The sequence below is a fragment of the Lepidochelys kempii genome, chromosome 1 (assembly GCF_965140285.1).
Source record: "Lepidochelys kempii isolate rLepKem1 chromosome 1, rLepKem1.hap1, whole genome shotgun sequence".
NCBI lineage: Eukaryota > Metazoa > Chordata > Testudines > Cheloniidae > Lepidochelys > Lepidochelys kempii.
In genome coordinates this window covers 25,420,170-25,427,564 of record NC_136380.1, presented here as the reverse complement: position 1 = coordinate 25,427,564, position 7,395 = coordinate 25,420,170, and positions in this window count along the sequence as shown.

Genomic DNA, 7,395 nt, shown 5'->3' with positions numbered 1-7,395 from the left:
CATGACAAGGAAGCATGGTGTCCGATGCCTCCTGGTGCCCGCCTTGCCCCACGTGGAGACCTACGTGCGGGTGCCGGCAAGGGTGGTGGGGCCCTCGACCACTGTGGCAGCCTCCAAAAGGTATGGGAAGGTCGTCTTCTTCTTAGCATCGGAGACTGCTGCCCAGGAGGCGGTGGAGAGGGGCCTGGAGGTGTGGGGGGGGGGTGTTTGTCCCCTTAGAGCCGCTGGAGGACCTGGGCATCCACCTGGTCCTGACCTCTGTCCCTCCTTTTCTCCCCAATGCTGCCCTGTTACCCACCCTTTCCACCCTGGGGAAACCTGTTTCTGTCATCAGCCCTCTCCCATTGGGCTGCAAGGACCCCACCCTCCGTCACATCTTTTCCTTCTGCCAGCAAGTGCAGCTTCTACTGCCATCAGCGGCGCGTGACGGAGAGGCGCTCGAGGGGTCCTTCCTAGTCCCCCACCAGGGGGCCCATTACCGGGTGTATTTCTCCACAGGGGAAGCTGTGAGGGACTGGAGGGACTGTCCGGAGGGACTGCCCCTTAGCCAGGCAAGGAGGAGCACCTGGGATCCCCGAGACCCGGCAGGACATCGGCCTCGTCATTGCTGACGCCCCTGGCCGCCCGATACCCGAATCCGCCCCCCCCTCCTCTTCAGACCACCACTTCTCCCGCTCAGGCCCAAGGGGCACCTTCCCTACAACGCCCAGACGAGCGGGAGAGCCCCACCCTCGCTGCTGACAATCTGGCGGGGCCTTTGGTGGAGGGGGTGGCAGAGATACCACCAGGCATGGGAGAGAGCCTGCCCCAGGGAGAATCCTCCCTCCCTTATGCCGCCCCACAGTCCCCTCCCAAGTCCCTGAGCCATCGCCTTTATCCCCTGATAACGACCCCTGCTAACCAGCCCCCACATGATGCCATGGAGGGCTGGGCCCTAGTCCAGGGGAAGCGAGGCAAGCAGAAGGCTCGAGCTCCACCTCATCTACCCGAGGCAGAGGCCCCCCGGAAGACCAGGAAGGGGGGCACCGATGCCGAACCTTCCCCTTTGCCCATGAGTGCATCCCATCCACCAGTGTCAGCCGGGAAAGACGTGGTAGCACCAGAAGGTAGTGTCTCCCCTCCATGGGAGACCCTCCCCTCCGAGACCCTCAAGGAAGCCCCTTCTGTCCTGACACTACCCGAAGCCCCCATGAACCCCAAGGCAACCGTTGAGTGGGGAGAACCCCGGGGCGACGGAAAGTGTCCTCTCCTCCATGTTCGAGGCGATCGAGGCCCTAGATCTGACCCCAGTTGCCCAGGGGGAGGACAACCTTTTGCCAGCAAACCTCGATTTGGGCGACCTCACTCCACCCCTCTTTTCCCCATGCTCCCTCCCCCTAACTGCTGTTTCTGCTCCCACCGCTTAACCCTCGAGCCTGATAGGGAGGTGCCACCATCTAGCTGCTTGCCTCCCGAAACCCAGAATTTCGCCTCTGCCCCTGCCCCTGTCCTTACCCCTATCCAGTCTACCTCCTGCGATGTTATCGCTGCCCCTGGGGCTGTCTCCTTCCTTTTTCCAACCGATGACCCCCCAGGGAGCGGCCTTTGCGTTCTCCTGCCCCGACCCATTAGGAGCTGCTATTTCCCCTCCACCCCCCGTATGAGGCGGGCCTAGAAGCTCCAGTCCATCAGGCACCCCGTCGGGGGTCCGCACCCTGCTTGCCCATTTTAGTACGCCACGGGGCTGCACCAAAGGCCCGCCAGAGAACAACCGGGAAACCGTAACCCCAGCCCCCCATGAGCTGCGAGGAGAGCTGTGGAAGTTTTTAGAGGATGTCCGTGGCTCCCGCAACAAGGTACAGCTTGCTCTCCAGCGATGGGGGGATTTTTTTCAAATCCTCCGGGCCACAAGGGCCCTCATGGGGGAAGGTAAAGGGACGGGGAAGCAGGATGCCGTGGCCTACTGGCGGGGCCGCGTCTTCCGGGACCAATTACTCACCTACGGGATGGGTCAGGGACTGTCGCACGGCCTGCTGGGGGATGCGAGCATTCCTGCCAGTGAGGATCCCCCCTGGCCCTCCTTATGACACCTCTCACCATCTCAACGTTGAACACTTGGGGTTGTAGGATGGCTCTCTGCAGGTCCCAGGTGCTCTCCTTCCTTCGGGAGGGAGGGTACTCAGTGATTTTCCTGCAGGAGACCCATACGGATCTGACCGCCGAAGATAGTTGGTGGCTGGAGTGGAGGGACAGGGTCTATTTTAGCCATTCCACGATTCGGCAGGATAGAGTGGCGACCCTGTTCTCCCCCGACCTACGGCCCGAGGTGCTAGGGGTTGCTGAGGCTGTGCAGGGTCGCCTGCTGCAACTCCGGGTCCGTACAGAGGGGCTCGTGGTTAACCTCGTTAACGTCTATGCCCTGACATCAGGCCCAGAGCGGCTGCAATTCTATCAGCAGGCATCCGCCTTCCTTGGCACCTTAGATTCTCACGAGTGCCTGGTCCTGGGAGGGGATTTTAATACTTGAGGAGTGAGACCGCTTGGGGACCAAGCAGTGCCCGGCCGCCGCGGACACCCTCCGGGAGATAGCTGAACATCACTCCCTAGTGGACATCTGGCATGACCACCACCCGGATGACACTTCCACGTTCACCTTTGTCCGGGTGGAAGCCCATTGAGTCATGATGGTCGAGTCACTCCTGGTTGGCCCGCATTTATCTATCACGCTTCCATCTCTCACAAGCCCACTCCTCCAGCATTCGGCTGGCCCCATTTTCTGACCATCACCTAGCCACTGTGACAGCTCCCTCTGTGTGGAGAGGCCGGGGCCGGCCTACTGGCATTTTAACAACAGCCTGTTGGAGGATGAGGGCTTCGTGACGTCCTTCCGGGAATTTTGGCTGGCCTGGCGAGGGCAGCGGCGTGCCTTTCCCTCAGCGCGGCGATGGTGGGACCCAGGGAAGGTGCGCGCCCGGCTTTTCTGCCGTGACTACACTCGGGGCACCAGCCAACGGAGAAAAGCGGCAATAGAGCAGTTGGAACAGGAGGTCTTAGAGCTAGAGAGGCGTCTGGCTGCCAACCCCGAAGACCAACTCCTCTGCGGAGCGTGCCAGGAGAAGCGGGAGGAGCTCCGGGCCCTCGAGGACCATTGGGCCCAGGGCGCCTTTGTTTGATCCCGCATCCACCTCCTTCGGGAGATGGATCGTGGCTCCCGCTTCTTCTATGCCCTGGAGAAAACGAGGGGGGCCAAGAAACACATCACCTGCCTCCTGGCAGAAGACGGCACCCTCCTCATGGAACCGGCGGAGATGTGTAGGAGGGCCTGAGCCTTCTACGCAAGTCTTTTCTCCCCAGATCCAACTGACCCTAGCGCTTGCAGAGTGCTTTGGGAGGAGCTCCCTATGGTCAGTGCGAGCAACCGAGACCGGCTGGAGTTGCCTCTCACTCTGGCCGAGTTCTCGGAAGCCCTCCGTCGTATGCCCACTAATAAGTCTCCAGGCATGGATGGGATGACCGTAGAGTTCTACCATGTGTTTTGGGACATCCTCGGCCCAGACCTATTCACCGTCTGGGCCGAGTCTCTGCAGAGCAGGTTCCTCCCTCTCTCGTGCAGGCGAGCTGTGCTCACCTTATTGCCGAAGAAGGGGGACCTCTGCGATTTACGAAATTGGCGTCCCATCTCGCTCCTCAAAATTGATTGATTGACAAAATCGTAGCAAAAGCAATCTCGCTGCAGCTAGGGTCTGTGCTGGCGGACGTGATCCACCCAGACCAGACCTACACCGTCCCGGACCACAGTATCTTTGATAACCTATTTCTGGTTCGGGACCTTTTGGAACTTTGAGTATAGAGACAGTCTGTCGTTCGCCCTCCTGTCCCTAGATCAGGAGAAGGCATTCGATAGGGTGGACCACGGGTACCTCCTGAGCACTCTGCAGGCATTTGGCTTTGGACCCCAGTTTATGGGTTTTCTCCAGGTGCTGTACGCTTCCGCAGAGTGTCTGGTTAAGCTCAACTGGACCATGACCGAACCGGTCAGCTTCGGGCGAGGAGTACGGTGGGGTGCCCCCTCTCGGGCCAGCTGTACTCTCTGGCGATCGAGCCCTTCCTCTGTCTCCTCCGCAGGAGGTTGACAGGGTTGGTGCTGTGGGAGCCGGAGCTGTGGCTGGTCCTGTTGGTGTACGCCGATGACGTGCTTCTCGTGATCCAGGACCCCGGCGACTTGGTGCGGGTGGAGGCTTGCCAGGCCATCTATTCGGCAGCCTCCTCTGCCCGGGTCAACTGGGTCAAGAGCTCTGGCTTGGTGGCAGGAGACTGGCGGCAGGCGAGCTCCCTCCCACCCGCGCTTCAGACCATCCAGTGGAGTGCGGGTCCACTGCTCTACCTCTGCGTTTATCTTTCTGCCACGCATCCCTCTCCGCTGGAGAACTGGCAAAATTTAGAGGTCGGGGTGATAGAGCGGCTCCGGAAATGGACGGGACTACTCCAATGTCTCTCCCTCTGAGGGAGAGCACTGGTGCTTAATCAACTAGTTCTGTCCATGCTCTGGTACTGGCTCAACACCCAGTCCCAGCCCCGGGTTTCCTCACCAACCTCCAGACATCGATTCTGGGGTTCTTTTGGTCAGGAATGCACTGGGACCCTGTCGGGGTCCTTTATCTACCCCTGAAGGAAGGAGGACAGGGCCTGAAGTGTCTACACACTCAGGTCCGTGTCTTACGCCTCCAGGCCCTACAGAGGCTCCTCTATGTGCAGGCAGTTCGGCGTGGAACACAGTAGCGCACGCCATCCCGCACCGCATCCAAGGGCTTCGATGTGACTGGCAGCTCTTTTATCTCCATCTGGGAGGTCTTCTGCGAGACCTCTCGGGGCTGCCGGTCTTCTACCAGGACCTCCTCCGGATTTGGAAACTGTTTTTAATGACCAGGTCTGTGGCGGCCACCAAGGGGGTAGATCTCCTCATGGAGCCCCTGCTACACAACCCCCAGCTCCGTGTGCAGGTGGCTGAGTCCCACTCGGTGCACCAGAGCTTGATCCTGGCAGAAGTCATGAGAGTCGGAGACCTCCTGGACTATGACCAGGGAGACTGGCTGGATTCCCTGACGCTCGCCCGGTGCATGGGGCTCTCCAGACCTCATACCCCTGGCGCGTACTTCAGGAGGTGAAGGCCACTTTGCCGCCCGCTGCTCAAGCTTACCTCAACTGGGTCCTGCTCGAGGGCACGCCCCGCCCACCCTCGACCCCAGGCCCGCCGGACCTTTTAATTGGACCCCTGCCCCGCAGATCCAATCGCTCCCCCACCCCTTCACTGCGAGCCGGCTGCATGAACTGCAGCCAGTACACTTCCAAACCGCACCAAGGAAACATCTATACACGCTCGCGCTCCACAGCCTTCACGCCCTCATCCTAGTGTCCCGTCCTGACACAAAGTGGCGAGACCTTCTGCACCTTTGGAGGGTGAGCAGTCCCGTTGGTCCAGCCTATATTCCACCTTGGTTCCGAGGCCTGTTGGGGACATCAGTTGGCGGCTCCTTCACGGAGCTGTGAGCACAGACATGTACTTGGCGCGGTTCACCCCCATCCCAGATACTTGTCCCTTTTGTGGTGTGAGGGAAACCCTGGTGCACGTATATCTGGAGTGCACCAGGCTGCAGCCCCTGTTCTAGCTCCTCACAAATATCCTATTACGTTTTTGGTTGCATTTTTCCCCTCACCTTTTTATTTATGCACTCCCCATCCGTGGCCTCACAAAGTCGCAGGATCTCCTAGTTAACCTCCTCCTGGCCCTGGCTAAAACGGCCATCTATAAAACCAGAGAGAGGAGTTTGGCCGATAGAGTCTCCTGTGACTGTGGGGCCTATTTCCGATCCTCGGTCCGTTCACGTATCCAGGCGGAGTTCCTCTGGGCGGCGTCCACCGACTCCTTGATGCTTTTGAGGAGTGGTGGGCGCTGTCTGAGGTTCTCTGCTAGGTGTCCCCTTCCGGGTCCCTTTGTCTGACCCTTTGATTGGGGGAGAGAGTAAGGGACCCTGGCCCCAGCCATTGCTGCTGCACACACCACCACCCTAGAGGGGTCCTTTCACATGTGGGAGCACGTGACCCCCTTCCCGGATTGTCCACCCCACAGCCTGCCCCTCTTGTTGGGTGCTTTCAGAGGAGGGAATTGTTGGTGACACTCGGGCATAGCGCCAGGTAACTCGAGGGGGTGGAAGACCACGGGAGTCGATGTAGCCCCCTCGCTCTGGGCCACCAGGTAACTCGGAAGGGTGGAAGACCACGAGAGTTGAGGATGCCCCCCGGTCTGGGCTCAGGCAAGCTTGAACACTTGCCTCCCCTGAAGCTAATGAGAAAACAATTGTGATTGGTTGCTTTGTTACACATTGCATATGCTGCTGTTTTTACTTTGTAAGTGTGTTATGCAAATAAAAATATCTTTTGTTTCAAAAAAAATTACTCTCCTATAGCCATCTGGGTCACAGGGTGTTGTGAGGCTAAATATGTTAAAGACTGTGTAGTGCTCAGGTACTTTGGTGAGGGGGTCATGAGTATCACAGAGAGAGAGTAGAATAACAGTAGACTTGGAGGGTGGATTTAGGTTTAGTGTTGATAATCTAGAAGAAACCGTCTCATCATAGAGTGTTTGAAGGAAGAAGAGTATTGCATTGAATACACAGTGCTCCATCTAGTGTATTCCAACCAACACAACTACAGTTAGACAATGGATGAGGTGGAACTGTATGAAAACTGGAGAAGAGCCGGTGTGCATTAGGACAGCGTGGTGAGGATGAGTGAGTATCAGCTTCAAATACATGTCACAAAATATATTAAATAAGACACTGCTCTTATTCCCTAAATTAACTTTGAGAGGCCACATTAGCACTCATTTACTTATTTATTTCACTTTATACCCTGTATTATAGTTTCATAGAGTTTTAGGCCAGAAGGGATGATTAGATCATCTGATTGGACTTCCTGTATATCACAAGCCATTAAATGTCACCCATCTACTCCTACACTGAGCCCAATAATTTGGTGCACTTACAAAGAATTTAAAACACGTGCCAAAGTGTATCTAGACTGATTAAATAAAAAATATCAAGAACTTTCTCTGCTTCCCCACTTACCCCTTCAGTCCCCCTTCAGGAAAAGCTTGTCATAGTAGTTGGGCTCTGCATTACCACTTGCAAACTCAGATTGTCTGAAGAAGGAGAGAGAGCAAACTTGAGTCAAGGGCTCTCAGCTGAAAATGGTCTGCCACCCTGCCTCCTCTCATGTACATTTTTGGGATGTTAGCTCATGTGCCTCAGCTGTTCCCAAAGATTTGGTAGATATGTGGAGAGAGGAAGTCTGTAATTTAGCTAGGACCCAAATAGTGCTTAATTTGTGCCAGGGCTTGCCAGAGCTGAGCCCCGGCAC